The 24,627-nt window shown below is 39.2% G+C and overlaps 1 long non-coding RNA gene across 1 annotated transcript; it reads left to right on the forward strand.

Annotated features, from left to right (window-relative positions):
• The first annotated feature begins 276 nt into the window (after nt 1–276).
• On the forward strand, nt 277–23,356 carry LOC110354054 (uncharacterized). The gene is made up of 7 exons (XR_011812137.1): nt 277–340; nt 4,802–4,953; nt 13,471–13,597; nt 15,798–15,924; nt 16,287–16,363; nt 21,642–21,792; nt 23,220–23,356. It is a non-coding gene; the product is annotated as an uncharacterized lncRNA (long non-coding RNA).
• Nucleotides 23,357–24,627: the final 1,271 nt, after the last annotated feature.

A 24,627-nucleotide genomic window follows, 5' to 3' on the forward strand; every position in this document is an offset into this window, starting at 1 on the left:
AGCAGTCCTGAAATATAGTATACAGCTATGGGACATGAATCCCATTATCTGCTAAGAAGATGTAATGATGAAATGATATATAAAAAACTTTAAAATAATGTATAAATTCTTCCTTCAGAAGTGTGCGAATTCCTCCCCAATAATCCATCATTTATTTAGAGAATAAATAAATCGCAGTTTCAGGAAGGCTGAAAGACACATGAATCCGTATCATTAGGAGAGTTGGCTGTAACAAATTGGTGATAATATGCTTATTATTCCAGGCTGTATCCCACCCGAAGAAAAACACTATCGTACAGAGTTTACACCTTATCCAAGTGAAATGTGCACGCTTACAAAGGTACTGTAAAATTAAGTAATACATCAATGCGTTTCCAAAATCTTCTTGGCATCAGCTTTTGTAAAGTTGGAGTTTCATATTTATGTTGCAGTTTATGGATAGCCATAAACTTCACGGAAAACATTTCCTAGCTGGGAAAGGACTGAGGATCTAATTCTACTTTACCTCTTCTAATTTATTTTGCACCATAAATGATGATGAAATGTTTCAAAATTAAAAACTTTCAGTTTCTATACTTTGCCTATACATTCTAGAAAAGTAAATCATATAAATGCATTTCCCCTGAGCCAGCAGCTAGAGTGACATCATATAAAGGGAATGTACACAATGCCGAAAGTGTCCTGCTGGTTTGTGTTAGCTTCCTTGGTCAGACACATCCTGTGTAGCACTAGTTAAGCTTTACCAGTTTGAAAATAGACAGATAGTCTGTCTGAGCAAAGAGCAAACCAAGAGCTCGCTGTGGAGCAAAACTTCTCTGCAGCCAGCAAACAGAGCAAAGCTGTCAGGACCATTTAAAGGTGGGTGCTCAGGCACAAATGTGGGTCACTGCTCTTCCAGGAGAAATGTAACCCTGCCTCCTCGAAAAGGCTGCACTAGGGAGCAGAATGAGAGAGAGGAGAGGTGAAAATTACTGTAAAGAGTCTTTTAAAATGATCCCCTTCAGCCAGACAAAACTTGACATACTTCCCAAACCAGATGGGTAAACTGACCTGGGAACTAAGGAGAAAGCAGGTCCTTGGGCAAGGAAGGGAAAATAAATGCTGTTATGTGTTTAGAGCAGATGGTGTGCCATGCTCAGTCAGGCCAGATAATGGGGGCTTCTTGGGGACTTTGCTGGGGCTTTTCTGCAGTTTCTGTTTCACTACTGTGAGCAACAAAGACACGTATTTCTTCTTAGTTGGAAGTAGTTCGTTTGTGAGGATGGATTTAAAAAGCTCTCTGAGGAGGAAGCATGGGGTGGCATTTCTTCCCTTGATACAAATTCAGCTCCTGAGGTGGTTAGTAACATCTGCACATGTAACTGTGGAGCTGCCATAGATGACATGAAAATAAGCCTTAATATTTTTTCCTTTTCTCTTCTTTCTTCCTTCCTGAAGGCCAGCAGTTATACAATCCCTTCTGAAACGTGTGTGCTACAATAGTGGCTAACCTAGTTTTATTTTCATTTTGGAAGATATTGGGTGACTTAAGGCTGGACACAGCCAAAAGAAGTTTTTATCATGTCCCTTATAGAATCCCATCTTGAATCCCTTAGAAGATTAACTTTTTGAAAACATACCCCTATCCTAAATGTATAACTATTTTGACAGAAGTTCAAGCAACATGGTGTTCGTGTGTCAATGGGTGATGAAGGCATCAGCATTTTTATGGCAACTTTAGTGTGCATTCCTTATCTCTAAAGTAACCACTAAAAATTGAGCTGATGTCCAGCTGATGGCGATAATACAATTAGTGCTGTCGTTGTGGTTGATCAATGGGTGCTTTGAAGATTGAGGTCCTAAGGGAGATTGGTGAACAGAAAAGAAAAACCACCAACAACAACTTGTATTTGAACTGTGTATTTACTGAAAGGCCTCAAGCCACCAGTAGGAGGTATATTGGGCAGATGGATTGGCAGAGCCACACAGACAGCTGGTTCTGCCTGGCATACAGGTGTTTAATTTGGCTGCTTACAGATTAGCTACTAGATGCCAGAATTTTTGAGGGAATCACCTTGTTTGAGAAAAAGTGGCTCTTGTCCATTCCTTATAGCAAGTTCAGCGAGTGAGCCAGAGTGGCTATTTTCACTTCCTCCCTACTCATCTCTGACATGGTCCAAAAAACCCACTCGCCTTCTGCCAGAGTCAGGTTTAGGTGGGAGAGAAAACAGTCTTTGTAGTTATGGCAGTGTGGTTTTTGCCTTTTCTTGTGGTAGAAACAGAAGACGTAGCAAGAACAGACACTGGTGCTCAGTATTCTCTTTTCAGATTACAAGCTATCGTTAACGTTTTGTCATTCTGCAGAACGTTTTTATCTCATTTTCAATAGATTGACAAACATTAGCCGAGCTCTGTGTGCCTGTACTTGAAAGAATGTTTTTCAGTAGTTCCAAGATGAGCTAGTCCTTGAATGTAAGTACGTTGGGATTCAATCTGAGAAATTTTTGAGTTTTGTCCAAAAGTTAGAGTGCAGAAATAGCTGTATAACACCAGCAAAGCCAGTCTGCTGTGTTCCAAGTTGTATTGAGCTATAAAATAAATGTACTTGATGCACTGCTGATGGATGTCATTTTAGAGTCTCCAATAATGGTGTCAGATACACATGACAATGAAATGCTCTCGCCTAGAACACTGGTTGTCAAATTCAAACCTGGTATAAATAGGTTAGGAAAACTTGCCCAGAGCATAATATTGTCACTGGTGTACTTTTCTTCTTATGATAAGTGTGTTTTCAGATAGGATGATCTAAGATGGCTGTGGAAACCAAAATTCTCCTGCTGCATTTTTGCCTGGTATCCCAACCTGCCTGCTTTGTCTACCCAATCCCTTTTGCAGCATCTGTCTTTTCCATGTGGAAGCAGTTCTGTGAGAAAGAGACTGAGCAACCTCACTTTTAAATTCTCTGACTATTGTAGAGAAACAATAATCAAATGGTAATCTTTTCTTCTCTTAATTGAAACAATAAGAATATATGTAGAATGTAATAGCTTGTTCTTTCTCCACAGAAAAGGCTGGTTTTCATACTTTACATAATAAGCACTGAAAATGCTATTAAAATACTCTTCCTAATACCATGCTTTATGAATGCAAGATGTGTAGTCAACTTCCTGAACATTGCATTTAAAATGTAATTCCTATCATCAGGATTCACTTGGTCTGCAGGCTTTGTTGCAGGCACCTGTATTTTGTGCTAAAGAAACCCGTGTGAAGACTCTGGGCTTGTCAACTTCTTTTAGCAATGATTTCTGTTAGCGGGATTGTAACAGCAGTTATATTTGGTTAACAGATAGACCCTAATATACATGTATATGGGTTTGTGTGCATATGAATAACATGAAATGGGTATTCTGTATATACATACAAAACTAATTCTGCAGCTAAGTTGCTAGACATTGCAATTTACAGTAAAGCTACTGGACCACAGTGACAGACACTCTGTTTCCATGTGTATGCTTGTTGTATTTTTTAAGGATTTTTTTTTTTTTTATAAGGAGTAGATGTCAGATAACTATAGAAAAATTAATGTGTTTATATTTGGGATGAGCAATCCTGCTATGTTATTTCCAAGTCTGCCTTAATGCTACATGTTTTCATTTCATTCCAGAGAGATGGCAAAAAAGGGAAAGTGAAAAAAAAAAAAAAAAATTCAATGAAAATTCAGGCAGAGCCAAGTAAGAGTGAAAGAGTGGAATAAAAAACGAATCAAGAGAAGCCTGTGTGTAAAGAAGCAAAGTGGGAAAATGAAAATTTTAATGCAAATAAGTGTCTGTGCCAGTCTAGTATTTAGAGACTGCTCTGTTTCAATGGAAGTTCAGTTAGTAGAAACCCAGCGTTATTAAAACTAAGAAAAGGGAGTCATTCTTTGAAAGGAGTATGAATTTAACTGATGGAAGAAACAGGTCCACGAACTGTAGCAAGTTTTATGAACACTAAATATAGTTTGAGAGGTTTGAATTGCTCTTTTAACTCTTATGTATCTTGGTTTCTACTGTACACTTGTAAATCATGACAGTTCTCCAGACAAAATGTGTAATTTAGTGGATTGGTCCTAAAACTGCAATCCTTTTTTTTTTTTCTTCTTCTTTTTTTTTTTTTTTCCTTTTCAAGTGTTCTTAACATTCATATTCCTTATATTCCTTTCTGTGTGGTATGATTGACTATAGCCGTACCACTTAATGATGTGTCTCAAGAAACCTTGTGCCATCCCTTGACCTACTGTTATACAACAGGCCAGTAGCATTAACATATTCAACAATGACACAGCTGAAGCATTTCAGCATCTGCCCTTACAGACGTGTAGCTGTAAACGAAAGACAGTATTTTGGTTGTTTTATACATCCATAGTGCTTTGTCTGAGTTAATCAATGTGCTTGTATGACATGATTAGTTACAGTTACTTTGTAACTCTTTTTTTTTATAGGTGTGGTAGGTGTGAAGCAATTAGGTAATAGCCTATGAATCCAGAGCAGTCATTAGAATACCATATGGAACCTGGATAGAGTGACAGTGGTATTACACAAATGTATTGGGTATTTTTGTACGGATGTATTGATTTTTATTTAGAAATGAAATTGGAAAAACAGTATGGTGGGTCTGGACAAATGATCCCCCAGCAGGGCTGTACCATTATAGCACAGTGGCTTTCCTCCAGCCTGAAGCTGTGCAGGTGCCAGGACTCAGCAAACCAGGAGCTCAAAAGAATCAAAGGGTAATTGTCATTTGAAAGGCAAATCATAAAATGACCGGCACCTTCTTTTCGTAGGTGGCCCTGGAGACTTATCCCAGGCAAGACCCCCAGAAGAGCAGCGTTCTGGAAAATTACACCTCTGGAGCGGGTTTGGAGGCTGGCTTCTCACCGCAGCCCCGCACCTTGCAAGCGTCTGCCACAGCCGGAGCTTGTACGCTCAGCCTGAGGTAAATCATAAAAGTTTGCTCCTGAACAGTCATTTTGTTGAGTGCCTCTAAATCTGTTTTTGCAGTCACGTCAGTTCACAAGTTGACAGTCAGCTTAACTTAAAACAGAGAGCACAAGCTTCACTGTCTTCAGTGCTGTGAGGCTGCTCTGGAAGACGTGGTGTCTGCTCCAGCTTTCCCTCCCTGGGGTACTGCAGCTCCCCATAGACCCCTAGCTGGTGGCTGAATGCCACAAGTTACACTTCTGAATGTGTCATTACTGCTGTTTGACTGTAGTGACTGATTTACTGTGCAAGTCTGCGGTTGTACTGTAATCAAAAATCCATGTGGCTTTGGGGAGACATGAGAGGGTAACCAACATTAGTCTAGGGTGGATTTGAACTCAGTAGGTGTCGAGTTGTCACCAAAAATATTTACCTTCCCTTTAATGTGCTTCACAGTAGATTACCTTCTTATTCTAAACAAACAAACAAAATATAATGAATTAAAAGACCTTGTCATATATTAAAGAAATTCAAAAGACTTAAAAGAGGGGAACAAAGGGGCAGTCATACAGAATGTGATATCTGAAACAAGAGCCAAGTTTAAAAAATGATTAGCTGTTTACTGGCCAAAGAAAACAAATCTCTGTTAGGCCTAACTTGCCTATTCCTCTCCTAAGTCTCAAATACCAACACGTGGGAGTTCTATGGTGGAAATTTAGGTTTAATTCTGTTTTGTTTTACTTGGCAATTGTATTCCTCTGACCTTATTGTTTTTCAGCATTCAGTATGTTTAATCCTGCATCTCAATATAAGGTATATTATAAGAGCATGGTCAATCAGTCCTGCAAAATAATATAAACATCACTTCTCCTGGTGACATGTAGCATAATTTCCAGGGACTGACCTAGAGGAAAAGCTTCCCTTACAGCATATTTTACCCATGAAGAACCCATTTCATGTCTCCACAATAGATAGATGAAAAAATGTACTAAATATCAGTCATAGCTAACTGCTACAACCATAACCTTCATTCTTGATTTGGAATCCATTGATAAATGAACTTGTGCTAATACAGCATTTTTGTGTTTGTGCTTTTAGGGAGTAAAGTGATGCGTGGTTTGGTTTTCTCTAGAAAATAAGAACAGCCTCACAACCCATGGGTTTATCTGGTCCAACAGCCTGTCTCCAAAAGTGGAGCAGTGCAGACAAATCTGTCATGATTCCTGAATGTGCAAAACAGCAATATCAAAAGCTGGCATAAAATCATTTTGCCATCCAGTGTTCTGGGCCAATGTTAGACACATGGTACTGAGTAACAAAGATTGACTTTACCAGCAGAGAAGGGATGCTGGCAGAAGATGAGGAGGAGAATATTTTCACCAGTAGGCAGAACTCCTGTTAGTATAGGATTCCTAGTTTGTGCCTCATCAGGTAGAAGGATGGCAAGGATGGCAGAAACAACAGATCATGGCCAGTGGGGTAGATGATAAATTGCATGAAGACTTGAAGCAGCTGGAGAAAATCCAGGCGTGTTGAGAATATTACTACTTCAGGAGCTATATGCCTGAATGTCAATGTGTCTAGTGTCGGCAGCAGAGACCTGTTGGAAAAAACAGAAGTGTCAGGGAAGAGTAAGAACAGAGCAAGAAAATATGATATTTCTGTCATGTACTCTCCTGTGTTCCAACTGTATTTAGTTAAGGGAATTTCCTGAACTTGTTGTGATTTCTCTATATAGGAACCTCTGAGGATTTCTTTTCCAGGTATTTGTTCAGATTCATATAAAAATTGCATAAATTTCTTGCATCCCTGGTATCCATTTTTGAATTACACTGTTACCTCTTGCATGAAGAAAATCTATACTTTTGCTTTGAACCTGGCTTTCATGTGTTTGTGCTTGGTTCTTATGTTGAAAGAAACAGCAGTCATTCATTATCTAACCCTGTTATGCCATTAATGATTTTGCAACCTTCCACTCTTTATGTGAAGATTCCCAGCCTACCTACCTTTGTTTGTTTGTTTGTTTGAAAGCTCTTCTGAACTTTTACTCAGCCTTGTTACTTTTCTCAGAATATTGGCCTTTTCTAACATACCCTCTCAAGCTGAGGGCACCAGAACTGCACACAGCATTTAGAGTGTGGGTGAGCCATGGATTTATATGGTAGCAAGAAGATATTGCCTGTTTTGTCTTCTATTCACTCCTGATCCCTCTTTCTTAGGCCTTTCTATGTGACTTTATTCTAAGAGATGTATTGTGAGTTTTCCGAAAAATAAAGTAGGAAAACTGGTAATTATGTTGGCCCTCCTGTGAAAAGGTCAGATTTTAAAACAACTTAGGTATCCTTATTCCATTTATTCTTCAGAAATTGCATACCTTTCCTTCTGGAGTATATAATTTCCTTAGAATCACAAGTCCAATTTTTGAACAGGCATCTTGAGTTGTATGTGTTTCTAAATAAATCTCTTAATAAAAGAGATTTTATAAATATTAAGAGATTTATAAATAATCTTTATAAATATCTTAATAAAATACTATTACCTCTCAGCTGAATTCTCCCTTCAAGAAATGCCATACACATTTAAACTTGTAGCATTACATAAAAAAATTATGTGGACTGTAGACGTTATGCTTGGGATATTTGTGTACTTAATATTGGCTAATGTGTGGCTTATGTAGCTGTCCTTTAGCTCCCTGATGTAATAGGAAAAACAAATCTTTCAACATTGCATTAAATTCCACAGGATGTTTAGGAATAGGAAAACAATAAATTATTCTAATCAATTCTATAGGTTTTCTTTCATAATCTCTTTGCTGCTGTGCCCTCTTGTTGAAATTATGTCTATTTCCACTTCCTTTGTAGTGTTATATTCTTTTTTCTTGCACCCGTTTCTCTCATAAAATACTCTTTTTTATCACATTGTTTGCTTAAATTATATTGTCCTCACTGCAGTCATTTTTAGAGCAGAAACATTCAAGTTAGGTTTATCTAGATAGCTTTTTTAATACTAATAGTTTAGAGAAACAGTAAGGAGTTTGGCAGGCTAATTTGCTCAGTTTCTACAGTAAATCACAGCTTTGACTAGAGCTTGACAAACCTCGAACCAGACAGTTTAGAACTGGTTTCGGGTACATCTCGTTATTCTATGAAAGCTGCTATGAATGTATACTTGGATGGATTTTCTGTAGCTCTTTGAAAGTCTGGCCTCTGTTTTCTAGTCTTTGCATTTCTTCTGTTGTGAAAACGGAAGAAAATGAGCTAGTATTTTACCTTACTCCTTCACATGCCAAGCATCTTAAATAATTTCGGTATTGTAATGACTCATTCAGTTAGAGAAACTTAATGTCCTTTACTCACACGAATGTTTTAACCATCATAATACTTTTGTGAACTGGTTAAATGTTATTAACCCCCTCCCCACCTTTGTATTTTTCCAGCTGAAAAGCACAGATAAAAGAGATTAGAAACTCCATTTTCAAAAATGGTCTATTTAAAAAAAAAAAAAAAAAAGCAAAAAAAAAATAGGAACAACGTTTTGGATTTGGATGTTAGTCATTCTACCAGTGTCACTTCGGAAATTTAGCCGTTTTGGCAACGCATCTTTTGAATCTTGCTTTTCAGTTTTATTTGCACATTGAAAGTATTGTTTCAAAATGAAAATAAAAGCATAATTTACTTCGCTAAGAGTCAGTTCTAGCAAGAATAAATACTACAATACTGAATTCATCGTGGTTGTAAAGCTGTGCTCCAGCAGTTTATTTAATAGTGATGTTATTTATAGAAAGCTCCTTCACGTGATGTTGTTGCCAGTAACACAGATGTCCCTTGAATGCACTCTATTTTAAATAAAGGTGAAAGGCTAAGGAAAATAGAAAAAGAACCCACCTTTAATATTTGAATTCAACAATAACAAGCAGGGTGTGGCCTCTCTGAAAACGTGGCTTGTCGGATGCTTGGGAGAAGGGAAGGGTGGGAAAGCTCTCTGCTTACAAGTTCCACAGTCTTGTTAGCAAAAACACATCTGACACCAGTGATTGTGGCCTGAGAGATACAGGGAGAACGGGTGGTGCTTGCAGTCATTACAATGAATAGAGTGTCCTGCTTAGTACTTGGCATATGGCCATGCAATAAGCTTTTTTAGGGGTGTTAATGTACTTAATGTTTGAGAGTTGTGAATGAAAACATGAGAATTGTTGCCTGCATATTTTAAAGGGAAAAAAATAGTTACCTTTTTTGGACTGCTTTTCTTTTCCCCCAAAGAGACTGTGAGGTTCTTCACATAAAGCTTATTCTGAAAGCTTCTTCTTCGTGTTTAATTCACTGTAATTAAACTGGATGCTCAGATATTTTCAGCATTTTAGGTGAGACTTACAAGCTATTATTTAAAAAAAAAAAAAAAAGCCTTTTCCCATTTGACAGTGGTTTGGTAGTGAAAGAAGTTCACGGGAATGTGGGTAGGTCAGAGACAGAAAAAAGTACATTTTACGCATGGATAGTCGTCCTTGCAATATCAGGAAATTTTCATATTTATTATTATTATTATTATTTGATTGAATTAAAAGTGATGAACTAAATTTTCCATGAACCAAAATTTTAAGGTTTAAGTAGTATGTATTTACCTGAAATCAACGTAGTGGAAGCTAGAGGCATCCTAAGCCTGGAAAAAAAATCACATATAGATCCACCCAGAACAGACTTCCAGTAACCCACAATCACCCAGAACTCACTCTCCAACATATGAGGTCACCTGGAACAGGCACTTAGTTTTTTGAATTCTCCTTTTATTGGGGTTTATTCATTTAGTTCTGATTCGAGAGAAGTTAGAGCCTAAGAAAAAGTTTTAGTGTTGTATAAAATCACAGCCAATGTGCTTTGCTATTCCAGAAGACTCTACCAAATAACTTCAACTCCATCTTATCCGTGAAGAATTTTATTCTGAGAAAAGGGAGTATTTTTCTGAGTGTGTAGCATGGTTGAGTGTCTGCCATAAAACAGACTGTTCACCCCTCCAAAAATGATACAAGCAGGTTGTAGTGAGCCTAGTATCTAGACAGATTTTGTCTGGGCTCATTCAGCACATGGAAAAAATATTTCATCTCTTTTCTGCACAAACTGACACCACAAAGCCATTCCCATTTATTTTCCTGACACATTGTTGTGTTGTTCAATACTGCATGTAATTTCCCCTGACTTTGGAACAAACTGGTAGGATTGAGTGTAAGTCTGACATTTCTGTAGTTACAAGGAAAAATGAGATCATAAAATACAAAGTTAACTACTAAATAATGATTGGGGTCTCTGTACAGCAACATCAAGCACATCTGAAGTAAACAGCTTTAAGTTTTGCTAGCCAGATACTACGCAGATATTTCTGTTGCTTTCTATAACCTTGTACAGGCACTACAAAAATAAATAAATAAATAAATAAATAAATAAAAATCACCTACAACAAATTCGCAACTAGTCCTGGGCTGTCAACTAGAGAAAATTACCAGTGCCGCAAATGGCCCAAATAACACTACTTCCCTGTCTGTGTCCTCTTCTAATCACGGTAGAAAAATATCAAACTCCTTTGTAGACAAAAGCAGCACTAAGAAACTTGCAGGGAAACTAAGCATTACAAATTCTTGTTCCTGCAGAACTCAATAGTGGAAAAACAAATCTGCAGCAAGCTTAGAGAAGCTTGTAGCAGTTCAGGGATGAATGTTAAGTGCAGAGGTGAAAGACCTGTGCAGCAACTGGTGTCTTAGGAACTATGCTTTCCTTGAAGAACAAACCTGATTTGGAGTTCCATACTAGTTGAACTATGAAGTTAAAAAGTAAGTTGCATTTCAAAGATGTTTAAAAGGTACAAAAATCTTGACTCGCAACTATTTGTTGTCTGTTCAGTCCACCACAGTTGGGAATCAAGCGATTATATCTTATTTTTTACACCAATCCAATAAATGTTTGCTTATCAGTTTGTTCAAATTGCTGCATAAGCAACAGCTGGGGAAAGAAGTAGAGACACTTCTGAACAAAAAAAAAATATACCAATGATGGAAAAGTTCAGGAAACGCAATGACGACAGAGGGCCCTGGTAAAATGAAAACAGAAAAAACTGCAAAGAGAAGCAAGCCCATCATTTATGTGGAAGCACCTGGGCTCCCCCTTCAAATAGAGTCTATTTTGAAGGTGTTAGCAGAATGTAGTTATTTGTTATTTATTTGAAAACTATAGCTCTTATTCTTGTTAAGGACTAACTGCAAAAACTTCACAGTTCCTCTTAGATATACAGCTGGTAAATCAAAGGTAGCTCATGAGAACTGGGAGTTGCTTGTGTGCAACTGAGTCAGACGAATGGCATGGAATAACAGCCCTTCTCCTATGCCCTGTATCTTTTGTGCACCAAGACTTCTGCAGATGCTCAGGCATCTGGGCATTAAAATTAATTTCTATGAATGAGTGCTTTAGTAAAATGTGATCACTTGAATGGTCCTAGAAAGTTAACGCAAAGGCAAGAAGAGATAGATTTCAATTACCACATATTACCTAAACTGTCAGTAATTGACCATGAGTTAATTGTAAGGCACAGCACATTGGGTTGCAACCTATGGACTTTGGGAGATCTGAGTTTAGTTTCCTGCTGTAACACAGACTTCACTCTCTGAAGCTGGGAATGTCATCTAATCTCTTTTGCCCATCTCTGCCCTTCTGCTGCTGTTGTCTCTTCAGACTAGAGTCTCCTAAAAGTTGGCAGTCTTATGCTGCCGCACCAAAGCTCCATGCAGCCTGATTAGAGATGGGGCCCCTTGCACACTGTCATTTGAAAAATATTATAACACTGCTCATAAATAACAATGTTTTACAATAGCCCTTTTCTTCAGCTCCCAAGAAAAGGACACAACACACTGTTCAAGAAACAGCTCTCACGTGGTAATGTTAATGATGCTCTGAACTGCTCTTTAGTCACTACAGAAGTCAGAAGTTGTAAAATCCCAGCAAATTGGTGTGATTTTAACACAGGTTTAGGCCTGAGCTTGAAAATATTTCTTCTAAAGAGAGTTCCTTTGAAAAATTAAGGTGTGAAATGTGCTTTCTCAAAATGATTGTGGGTCTTTCAGGGTTTCAGGTTTTTTTCCCATATTTATTGGTGCCTTTTGGCTTGCTAATGCCTTTCTTGCTTGAAATAGCAACTTAAAAATGGGAGGAAAAAATCTGCTATTGCAAGTATATTAATGCAAGGTGATTCATTGCATGTGCACTGCAAAATGACAGCAGTGTGACTCCGTGACCTGTCCACGCTCAGAGAGCCTTTTCTGTCAAATACTTATGGTATGACTGGATATACGCTCAGCCTAAGATCTTTGTTTAGTAAATACTGAATATTCCCCTAGTCCTTTATATCCTGTCGTCATTTCCTTTGTACAGCTTGCAGCTGTAGTTTCAAGCCAATGTGCAGTTAGCTGGGTAGGCAGAGTTTCATAGTGTGTTTAACCGTGTAACTGAGACCTTTTCTCATGGTTTTTCCTCTCAGAGTTCTTGCAGCTCTGTAGCCTATACCAGCATCATCTCTGGGAAAGGTGTAATTAGTAGATTTGTTCATTATCTATTTCAGAAGCATGAATATACTGTAATATATATATACGTACATATATGTATAAAAGTAGGGAACTTGTTTGTCATGTAGTCATAGTTTGTGGTTTTGGAAAGCCACAAGCTCCAGGGTGGAGATAGCCATTGTATTACATTAGCTATTTTCTCACAGTTTAAGCAGCAGCAGCTCAAAACACTGTGGTCCAGACAGCAAAATACCCAACAAAGAAGCAGTTCCCTCTCGAAGGCCCACGTGTCTCACCAGGCCTCTGAAAAGAGGTGGGTGGAAAGGGGATGCTGGCAAGCTCACGAGTGCCCCGTGCATGGGGAAGAAATGGGAATGGGGAAAGGGAGAAACTGCAGTGGTGAAGCCATGTGATAGGGAACGTGAGCTGGGTGAAACAAGTGGGGTAGGAGGACTGCTTACCTCGGGTCTTCACAGGACTTGCTCCACCGTAATGCCTATGTGTGTGTTGGCTTTCAGTAGCAAGGGGGAAACCAGAAATATAGCAGAGAGCTTCTGGCAGTTTTGAGTCATGGGCAGAGCACATGGGCTTGGGATTGAAATTTTCCTTTTTTTTTTTTTTTTTCTTTCCCTCCAATTAATATGGAAATGGAAATAATCACTGTGAATATTTTCCTTTTATGTTGTCTTCTTCCTGTATGATTCTGCTGTCTGTGTTGACTATGCAAGTGATTAACACCAAGCTAGAGTTAATTAATTGTATAATAAACATCGGTGTCAGGGCTGCAGCCCTTCTCTGTTCTCACTCTGCGTAAGCTCTGCTGATGGGCTTTGGTTGTGTAGGAAGGGAGTTTGGGTACGTTCATTGGGAGATATAGAAACAGTGAGCCCCATCCAGGTATGGCACTGAGCAGATCTTCCATGGGAATGTGATTCAGCTCTGTGACACAGAGGTGGAAGGCAAGTTGTTATTTTCCCCCTTTCTGCCTTGCAGGATGTATATGTGCTTCAAAGCCACAGTGTGAAACCTGCAAATTTTGGAAGCACTCAAACTTAGCACCTCCTGGGAGTTATTCTATAAAGGATGCCGGAAAGGCCACAGAAAAATAAACTCACTTGAGGTAGGATTCATGCTCAATTCTCTGAAAAAAATTACTCTCAGCTTAAGCACAGTAATCCTGAAGAAGTAATGATCAGCAGGCAGCATCCCATTTTCCATGCTTACCACCTGGACCGATGCATTGGTGGCCTCAGTTACAGCTTGTTCATGTCTTGTGTCAGATATTTACTTGGGCCAGGGCCTGTGGTTCATGCCTCCTGCCCTGCACTAGCAGAGAAAGCGGTTGAGACCCAGTACTTTTGCTAACAGGGTGTGTCATTCCACATGAAGGGAGGCAGCCTCCCAGAGATGGTTTTTCCAGCGTTAAGACAATGGAATAGCGCAAGATTTCAGGAACATGGAAGCCAGAGCCTCTCTCTGAAATAGAAATTATTCTTTTGACAGGGTAGCAGAAGAAAGATGATAAATAATGTTATCACTCTGAAGGAAGCAATAAATTTACAATGTCCAGAGTATCAAACCAATGATTAGCTCATTCAATTTCAAATTAACCTCATTAAATTTTGTAAATGTAAAACCTCTTTTGAAAAATGACTTCAAAACTGAAGCTCACTCTGGAGAAATGGCTGGAATTCGACCTCTTTCTAATAGCTTTAATTTTTTCCCTTTTACTCTAACATATTATGATGGCGCCAATAAATACAATAAGCTGTGTCTTCTGCCAGAATACTTCATAAAGTGTTATCTGTCTTCCAGGGGGCTGGGGAGGGGAGATCTTTTAGTTTAAAAATTAAGTGAATTAAAAGAAAGAGATTATATAGAACATGTATTTCAGGATTAGACAATCTCAGAGGCCATGTTCAGAATTAAAAATGTTTTTTATTGGACTTCCATGCAAATGGTTCTTACCAATTCATTTACACCACTAATTATCTTGCAGAAATAAAACTGCTTCATGAAGGCTCAGATCCTGGATCCCAGCCTGCAGCTTCACAGTCATTTCTGCTCACGGGAATTTTAACACGATATTCCCCCAGGTGCTACAATCGGGTCAACAGCTCTCCTGGGAGCTCGAGCATAGACACAGCTCCGTGGGAGTCAGACAGCTTTAGCACTGCTCACAGCAGATGCCATCCAGGGAACATGAAAGGAACATATATTTATTATCTCCAGGCAGACTATGGAGAAGGAACAGCTCTGTATAATGGCTTTCCTGCTCCACAGTTCCCCAGGGTTGTTGCTCAGCTGGAAGAACGGACAGGTAAATCAGCAATCTGCCTCTGTCCTGCAGGTGCTGGTATCCTCTACGCTATTTGGCCAAAAAAAAAGCTAAGCTGTTTGCACTCAGCTTCATGATATGTGAGGGTGAACATCACTGCCATTTCCAGAATTAAACATTGTCAGTGTAGCAAGGCTAGCTCTAGCAGTACAGATATTTTTTATTTTTGGGGAAGGGGGTGGGCTGGGATTTTTTTTTTCTTTTGTTTCTGAAAACACTGCAGAGAGCTCTTTCTGTTATCTGGCTCTCCCACCTGTTCCAGCTGCGCTCGCAGAGTTGTGTTTAGTTTGCAAGGTTCAAGGTTAGCCTGAGGTTGGGCTCAGACCATGGCCAAGAAATGTAAACACGTAAAAGGCATGTGGTATGAGCACACTTGGGAAATGCCATATGGTGTTCTTCCTCCTCCCCATCCTTGCTAGTGAAAGGCCGCTGATATTTTTGCAATGAACCCTCTAAGAAAGAACAGATAGCACCAAGACAAAACTGCAGCAGAACAAGGCTGAAGCTCAGATGAGAGTTTACCCCTTGTCTGAAATGCTTAATCACACAAAGTGATTCAGGGACTGGTGTCTGTGGACTCACTGTTTCTGCCTGTCTGGCGTAAGCCATGGTAAGAAAGTCATCTCAATCATTTCAGGTGCATCCAGGCTGCTTGAACCTGTTTCCAGTGGCCCCTGGGTATGTCTGCATTGCATAGTGGAGATCCCAGCTCTGGCTCCAGGCAAGTTTTCTCCAGAGGCAGGAGCAGCACAGCTGTGTCACTGTGGTGCTTTGCATAGGGCTAATTGTAGTGCTGGTATATCTGCATGGCTGTGCTCCAGGCTGCACAGCTCTACCGCCTCGTTCAGGCAAATGGGGATAACCCTCGTACAGCTCTGCCTTTTGCAGCACAAAGATTTGCTCTTCTCACACACTCCAAGGATTTCTCCTAACTTCAGTTTATGCAATTGCTTTAGCTAATTGCTATCTTTTTTTTCAACAGGAGATGAACCCACCACAGAAATCAGCCCCCGCTGTTGCTAGCTGTGCTGAACTCCTGCCACGCAGTTGGAAGAGCTGGAGATCTCCAAATCAGTTTCTGATAAAGGCGATTAACATCCTACACCAAGGTATGATGCAATACTCATGTTCTTGCTCTAGAGGCCCTATTCTGAAAGCCCACCACCATGCAGGATTGCCCTGTGTTTATCAGGAAAGGCTGCCCTCCGTTGTCTTCTCCTCACGTACCCTGACTGACCCAGAACTTTCTCCTTTCCATCCTAACATTTTCCAAACAGCATAAACCCTCCACCAATTAGTATGTTGCACGAGCTCTAAAAACAATAAGTGATAAATGCTTCAAACCTACTAGAAAAATTACAAAAGGTCTATTTTTTTGTAAACCTTCCACGAATTCAGCTAGAGTTGTATTGCAGTGCCTGATTTCCCCATTCCCAGTTGGCTCACTTAAGTGTCTTGATTCCATAACCAGGTCTCCTGTGCAGCGTGTGACTGGCTGGAAGGCACCCCTACCTTTGAATTTTTCCTTGAAGAACTGGGCACCTGTCTGTAAGTTCTGAAAGTTTAAATTGTTCGCTATTTATGATTTGGTTTCTCTTGCCTGAAAATTCCCCTGGTAAAAACAGTGCCTGCTCTCAGCTTCTTTCTCGCTTCCCCAAATGTAACGGGGCCACATGGGTCATACATTGCTCCCAGCTTTCCCCCATACATTTGCATTGTATCTTTGCCACCCTGGCTAAATCTCAGGGCTGACCTACAGCCACCTAAGTTAAGGTTAACATTTCTGTTTGTAGTCAGAGTGTGTCCAACATAAAGCTCACCCACTCTTTTTTTCCCTTCATTTCTCTCTCTTTTTCTTTTATTTTCACACTTGCTCCAGGTACAGCATTGCGAGAAGCCAGTTTCAGTGTTGAAGTAGACTTAAACAGTCTGCATTTGGTCTCACCCCAACTCTGCATTTCTGTTTCCTTAGCTGCGATCCTACAACTGCTGTGGGGGCTCAGACCAGAAGCAGAAGCACTGATGTGATACAATAGCTATCCAGCTGGGTATAGGGGAAAGAAGAGGGCAGAGAAATGTGTTAAATTGGCTTTGTCTCGCACACCTTTTCTCCAGTAGAGTGGAAAGAAAAGTGTACTTGTACTACTGGAGCATGCAGGACAGAAAATGAGCAGCATGTCAGGTTAAACCAATTACAGCTCTGAGTAGTACGGATGATGTGTTAACGGGGCTTCTCAGATGAGTGACTTGGCCTATGCCTGCTCGTAGGGATGCTGGGTGGTATAATGACAGAATTTTCACATGGCCAGGATTTCATTACATCATTTGCTAGTATATAGCATATCACAAGGGAATTTTACTTTATTTAACATAGTAACAATGAACAGCTGGCTGTGTTACAGCCCTCTGTGTCAGTGAGGATACAGTCAAAATATATTAGTCTAGTTTAAAACATTCAAATTACATTTTTGTAGGTTGGCCAGTATGTGCTGTGAATGAGCAAAACAAGGAAAAGACAATTCAATAGTGGAAATAAAATGTCAAATATAATGAGAGCCTGAGCACTATGCAGCAGAAATGTTGGCATGAAAGGTGTTAGAGGGATTTAACCTACTTAAGGGACACAGATTATAAAGGCATCTAGTTTCCAAGACTGCTCTGTTGCCTAGCAGGACTTTAAGCCAGGAGTTATATATGATACGCTGTTTATATCACTATTCTGATAAAATTAGGGTTTGACTTGCTTGAAAATTCCAGTGTTAAAGATGTCAGTTATTAGCTCCTTTTGTGCCTCTGTGAGTTTAGTAGGGACATGTGATCATTCCTAGCTACTGACGCTGCCTGGTCTATTAGGATGGTGTCTGTACCACCTTCTTTCCCCTCCAGCTATACCAGTGAGTGACCTTCTCTACCAGTTTTGGTAGGTATAACAGAGAAATCTAGGACCATCTGCACGCCAGCACTGTGTGGTCTGTCAGAGAAGCTAACAACGCAGTTACAGCCTCTGTAATGGTTAACAGACTCTGCTCCATTAGCCTCTACTTTCTCGTTTATTTCTGTCTGGCCTTCGTCAAGTCTCCTAATTTTTATGAATCTCAGTTCACCAACAAGAGAATTAGGTTTAAGCACAATTTACTTGTGTGTTTGACAGACGGACAGAGTGCTGTAGTCTATTCCACAGCAAAATATAAATACCCCGCACAAACTTATCCTCCTGGGATTTTTAGTGAAGTTTACTGAAGCCTATACAGAATGATACAAGTTCATAATAGGAAGAAGAGGAGGACTTAGATGTCACTACTTGCCAGTCTGTGGTATTACCCACCGACCTTTCCAGAGCACTTTGCAAATGTAGTTTTGCAAGCTGAAAAGGACACTGTGTTCCCACAGCTGCTATAAAAGATCATTCTGTGTTATTAAAATACAGGATTGACAGGAAGCTTTCGCTGATGATTGGCCTGATTTTTTTCTTAAATACTCATTTTTATACCTTGGCATTTGTATTTTCCTAATGGCCAGTAGAATAACACTGTCATTAGCTTTTTTTGCCATTAGGCACAAGTAGATGTATTCAGCCTGCTCAGTCCTAGAGTAGTTGATTTCTTTGGGCATCAGTCATTTGTATCGCTTTTCTCAAACATCCTCTGGCTCACCTGTTGTTCTGCTTTGGTGATGGATGGCCAAGTCTAACTGGCCTTACCAACCTCTGAATAAGAAAACAAATTGGAGTCTCATTAGACAATTAAGTGTGACTTAGTTATACTCAGATGCCTGGGTGGAAGGGGATTCAAAACTGAGATTTAAAAGGAGAAAAAATAAATAATAATAATAATAATAATAATAAAAAAGGCAATAATAATGTTGGGGTATCATCTTCAAAGAAGGCTTTCAAAAAGGTGTCCCAATTTAAGATTGTACTTTGCTATTAGAAAAGTTTGAACAATATTTTACAGATTTTTTTTTTCCTTTAGAAAACAGTTTTGTGATCTGTGAAAGACAGTGATGGGGAAATGTTGGCCTTTTCCCCAGCTGAAGTGAATCAGAATCCATTTACACAGGGCCTCTGAAGCAAATATAGAGGGACTGATGTCTCACCTCTCACAGTCACTGGTGGAGAAAGTGATGACTGAAGGTTGTAAGGATGGGTGAAATTTCCCCACTGCAGACTCCCTGCTGCTTTGGTCCGTAACTGAGAAATGTACTTCTGGATACCATGAAATGCAGAGTCCTGCCTGCTGTCAGCAAGAAAACCACATTTTTGCCTTTCAAACAAGAGACATTGAAATGCAAAGCTGCTGTTCTTAAGCACAGAGAGATGTTAAAACGGTTTATTTAGCTAATAAAAACGTGACTAGACTCTGTGTGAAGGAAGGTGCTTTCTACCTGTGGCTTCCCAGCTGATGAGGCAGGCAGTAAGAAATGCATGGGGCTTAGGAGGAAGGAGGGAAGAAAATGGTAAGTTCACAGTGCTGAGGCTCCTGACTGGGGTGAGTGAATTAGAATTAGACAGATGCAGTATTTCATGTTGGCTCCAACATCTCAAATGACAACCACACAGAAAACACAAATGTAATAAAAATTGTATTGTCTTTGGAATAATGGAGAGAGAAATTTATTATGTTTGTGTGACAACAAATGATGTGATTAAGACTGCACTATAACAATTGTGATGATAGCTATTTTAAGGAACTTACACTTTTTAACAAATTCTCCTTTAAAGCCTTCTTGATTGCTGCAACAGCTGATAAAAAGAGTCATTCACAAGCCTTTTTTTTAAGCTTCTTAAAAAAAAAAATAAGGAAATTAAATAAAACACATTTCCTCATTCCAGGTTGCATCTTTTAACAAAAACAGGTTAAGAAACATCATAGTAGAATTCAGTGGAAAGTTTTCCCTATGTAGCGATTTCTATGTCTTCTTTATTTAAAGGCTACTTTAACACAGCTTTACCTAAAATTAAGCATCCTGAACATCGATAATTCTCTTTTTAACAATTCAGCATTGTCTTTATATTAAGGCTTTGATGTAGCATAATACTTAAGAATGTTCTTCACTCCTCAGGATTTAAGTGATTATTTATTTATTTATTTATTTATTGCTAGATATCCATGAAGTTAAGCACGTGCTTAATTGATGTGTTGACTTAGTGCCTGAGACAGTTTATCTGCAGCGTTCCTGTAAAATGCAGTGCAGTGTAATGGGCATTTCAGCCTGGGGCATTTCAGTGCTCACCAAGAGCTGATGCCGGCTGGGCTGGCATATCTGCTGGGAGGATATGCAGTAGTTAACAGCTGTGGTGTTAATGCTCTGCTCTGCAAGTAAAACATTTAATAAACCAGGCTGTCTTTACCCTTCATGTTGTCATTGCAGCTATTTTCCAGACACCGAAAGTTTAATTTATTTTTTAAAAGAGACACCGCATGTATAAACTGTAGCAAAGCTGTTTATTATTTGTAGACGTTGTATGTTTCACTGCTGAAGAGCAGCATCAAGTCTTTACACGGGATGTTGAATTTAGTGCTGCTAAGGGAAAATGATCCATCTTCCCTATGCAGAAAGCATTACGTCATGAAGGGATGGAAACAAAGAGCTCTGAGGGACTAGGATAGGCAAACTTCCCTCCTTTTACAGGAAATGGGTGAAGCCTTGCTTGAAATTATTATTCAGACGTTTTGTGCTGTGAAGGAAATGTCTCCTGATAGCACAAGCTATTGGTTTCCTGTTGTGAACTAACAGTTTTGGCATAACCAAGAATGGACAGGAAGGGCAAATGATTGGGGGTCAGCTGAAGAACTTATTTTAATGAAAAGACCAGCCCAAGAAAGTGGGAAGAAATTTACTCTGAAAGAAAAAAAAAAAAAAAAAACACACTGAAATTCAAGGGGGAAGGAGGGAAGAAAGGGATCAGTTGTCGATTGCTAGGGTCTCGTTGTGGAAGTAACTAATAACAAAAAAAAATCCTCATCAAGGTTTAGCAGGGCTAGCAGAAAGCAGGGGATGCTGTTGTTGCACAGGAAGTATCATGGGGGGAGAAAGCCCTTTGTATCCTACCTAATTAAGAGCCTGATTCAACAAATATATATCCGGCTTCTACACTGAGGAAAGCAATTTTTGGAAGTTTTCACAGATGTGGGACTTTTTTTCAAGCGGGACCGTATAACAGAGGCACTTCCAAGTGCTATTTTTCAACCCTGCTGTATAAATAGCACTGCCATCAGGTTCCTGAAACCGCCTTAGCATCGGGCCCTCCAACTGCTTGCCCTCCATTTGAAGCAAAAGCAGGCAAGGGGAAGGGGCATGTGTGATGTTTTCCTACCTCAGACCTTCTTCCCAGCCCACTGCGAGAGCAGAAAGGCAGTGGCTTCCCCTTGGCTTTTCCTGAGGCCGCTGGGGATCTGTTCACCTTCACGAGCCTGCTAACGCAGCACCCGGGCTGCCCTCACATTGCTGTCTGAGTCATTTTTAACGCAGAATTTTGTGTTAGGTGCTCTTGGTAGCAACCACTCTCACTGCAAGGATCGTTTTGATTGTATGGAAATTTAAGTTGTAGAAAACGGCCGCCTACTACCGAAAACAAAACGTGAAAAGAGTCAATTGGTGTTTTCCTACTCCTGAAAGGCCTTCAGTGAAGTGTTTTTTATGATGCCAAACCCATAATAGTTTGTAACGCTGTGCCTGAATTTCTCTTTGGATTTAATTTAGATGGAATTTCAAAATCCATGTACAACATTTCTGCTTTCTACTCTTAGAAAAATACAAACTTCAGTCATATTTGAATCACACTTTCTTTTAACATATCCTTTTAAATATTTTTGTTTCCATTTAGGCCTGCCAACATTTCCATGGAAACCCCCAAAAATAAAGACTTTCCCAGCCTTGTGAGAGCACACCTGCAAGAGCAAGAATTGCAGTTAGCCTGTTGCCTGTCCAAAGTGAATCTCCTTCATTATTGGTGTCACCTAAGGACATTTTTCATGGTTGGTATGATTTTTTATCTCACAAAGTATTGAAAGTATAAACTTAGAATTTATACAATTTGAAATCTTGCCACGGAGCAGTAACAAAAGTCTGTTGTTATCCAATAGCTCTCTTTTTAATATACTATCTCAGTTTCAAGGAAAAAAAAATGCTTTACAGATTGTAGTGTTGAGATTGGAAGTCCTGAAAAAACAAGATGAAATAAGCACTCACCTCAGTGAGACAAACGCATGTACAGTGAAGTCCCAATGAGCTGTCTTACAAGAAATCTTTTCACTGGCTTCAGAAGGATTTGTATCAGAATTACAAAGACAATGAAAGAATTCATCTGCTTCTTCCTAGTAGAAAGGTGCAGCATGTTTACTATTGAACAGCTGGCTACTGTGAAAACTGATGTTTAGACTTTTCAACATTGCTGATGTTAGACACATACGCACACACACACATATATTAGAGAGCTAAATTTAAAGCAGTCTGATCTGTAATTTTATAATTGCAATTAATTCTGTGCAGTTTTCCAATTAAACAAAAATATTAATATAGACAATTAAAATGGCTTCACATGGATTATTTTTTTTCAACCAGAAGGCAGCTATGATAGTAGAACTGAATTCAGACAATCTGGAAATACATAAGAATAATATTTCAAGGTGATGTGCTTAAATTTCTTATATTAAAAATAAACTCAAGCTGACAAGATATATTTTTTTGAGCCTACTGTCATTTTTAGCTATATGAATTATATATCCTGTTTGCTAAATTGCTAAATTTCCTGTATATGAAGGCTTTTGATTTGTATGCATTTCTGCAGTGAGGTGTCAATTTGACAGCAAGTCTGCATCAGTAATGAGCACCACTGGGAAAATAGAGACTTTGCTGTTTCTTTTTACTAAGGAAATACTTACCATAGATCCCAAACCTAATGAAAAATTGAACTTTAAATACTGCTAAAAATACACCTTTATGTTACTAACGGTAATACGGGAAAATCTCCTACATATTGTTTTGATTTTTTAAACATACTGAAAAACTTAATTTAAATGCATTCAGGTCTCACCTAGGTTTGTTTTTCACCACTGCTTTATAACTTTGTGGCAGAATTGTTAGCCAACAAAGACAAACCTCAGAAATGCTAACTATAGCATATATGTCGTATCAAATGATCCCGTTGTAATTAATAGGATGTTCTGTGAAATTCCATGCTATTCCATATGAATATGAGTATCAGCTGTCTTGTCTCAAGGACTATGAAAGAATGAAAGGAAAGAGCAAACTCAGACCTCAAGCAAAGTGTTTTTGCTATGGAAATGAGTCTGAGGAGAGGGCGTTTCATTCACAGAACATGGGAACTGTATGTGACAAACAAGTGTCATGACTGTTGCACCATCTCAGACCACAATCTCATCAGAATATACATGTTTTGCAGGATTGGAGCTTCCTGTTGTACATATGAAAAAAAAATCAAAGAAGTCACCTGGTGTTTATAAGAAGAAACCTTCACAGAACGGCACAGGTACTGTTGATACTGGTCATTCACACGAAGACAGCTCCCTCCCACTTTTAACAAAATCCATGTCCTAACCACAGCATTAAATTGCTTTTTGCAGAACTTACCAGCTTTAAGTAAAGCATTATCAAAGTTCCAAATATTTGCAGTCAGTAAGGTTTCCATGTCACAAGAGAAATATTTTGCTAACAAATGCTGATTCAAATGTTGCGTATTCCCACTGCTTTGGTTTTTTCTCTAGGCTAAGTAGATGACTATTTAGTGCTGCTACAAAGCTGTCAAATTACTTCCACTGATCATCAAAGAGGCAGTTGTGTTTTAGCACTAGGTGGGGAGTACTCCTGTGCACGCATTTCTGCTCAAAATGACCATTAAGTTTTGTTGCATGCTCATTGAGACCCTTTAAGATGGATTGGTGTTGCAGATGGGAGTTCAGAGTTGAATGCCCCTGTGAAGGTGGGTGGGAATCCCAGTGGCAATAAGATTAAACTGCAGAAGGGTTATATGTGTTCTGAGTTCTTCAGCGGCAAATGCCATGGAACCTGCAGACAGATGAAATGCATGGGAATTCTCGTGCAGGGTCAGTTTTTCAGGAATGAAGTGGAGAAATTAATTGTAGAGAAAGTTGTAAACTGGCATAGATTTGAGCTCAGTCATTATAAAATTGTTCCTGTTCCTTTGGCTAGATGCTCTGTGTGAGTGTTAAAATCACCTCTTTCGTTTGTGCACGCTTTCTGGAAGTGATGAGATGAAAACAGCATACTACTACTTCAACTCAATAGGGAATGATTGGAACTGAAAAGCATGTATTTGTTTGGCGTGAATCATTCTGCAGTATGTTTCAGTTTCATTCTGAAGGGGAGGTTTGTTTGTCCTTTAAAGGCTTACTTAAACAGGAGAGGAAGCAAGAACAAGCCCCTGGCACTTTTACTTTGCTAATGCAGCTGATGCATGTCTCACTTCATACTGCTGATGTATTGCTAAAGGACATCTAGGATAGTTTCAGCTATTCAAGTTTTATTGTTACTACATCAAGCTTTTGCCACTGGTTCCCATGATTTTTGGCAGTGTGAACAAGTATTAATATTGAGATATGAGTGTCAGAGAAGGTTACAAATAGAGAAAGGTGATGGGTTTTGCTGTAATGTCTGTTGGTTCTACCTTGCCAGTAGCTTTTCAATGATCTGGATGTTAAATAGTTTTGTTTAAAAAACAAAGCAAATGCTAGATGGTGAAAGATGTCTCTTGAAGACGACTGATACAACGTGGAGAGGCTAACTTAATATTATAGCAACCACTGGGATTTGATTTTATCTACATTATTAAA

The sequence above is a fragment of the Anas platyrhynchos genome, chromosome 11 (assembly GCF_047663525.1).
Source record: "Anas platyrhynchos isolate ZD024472 breed Pekin duck chromosome 11, IASCAAS_PekinDuck_T2T, whole genome shotgun sequence".
NCBI classification, from domain to species: Eukaryota; Metazoa; Chordata; class Aves; order Anseriformes; family Anatidae; genus Anas; species Anas platyrhynchos.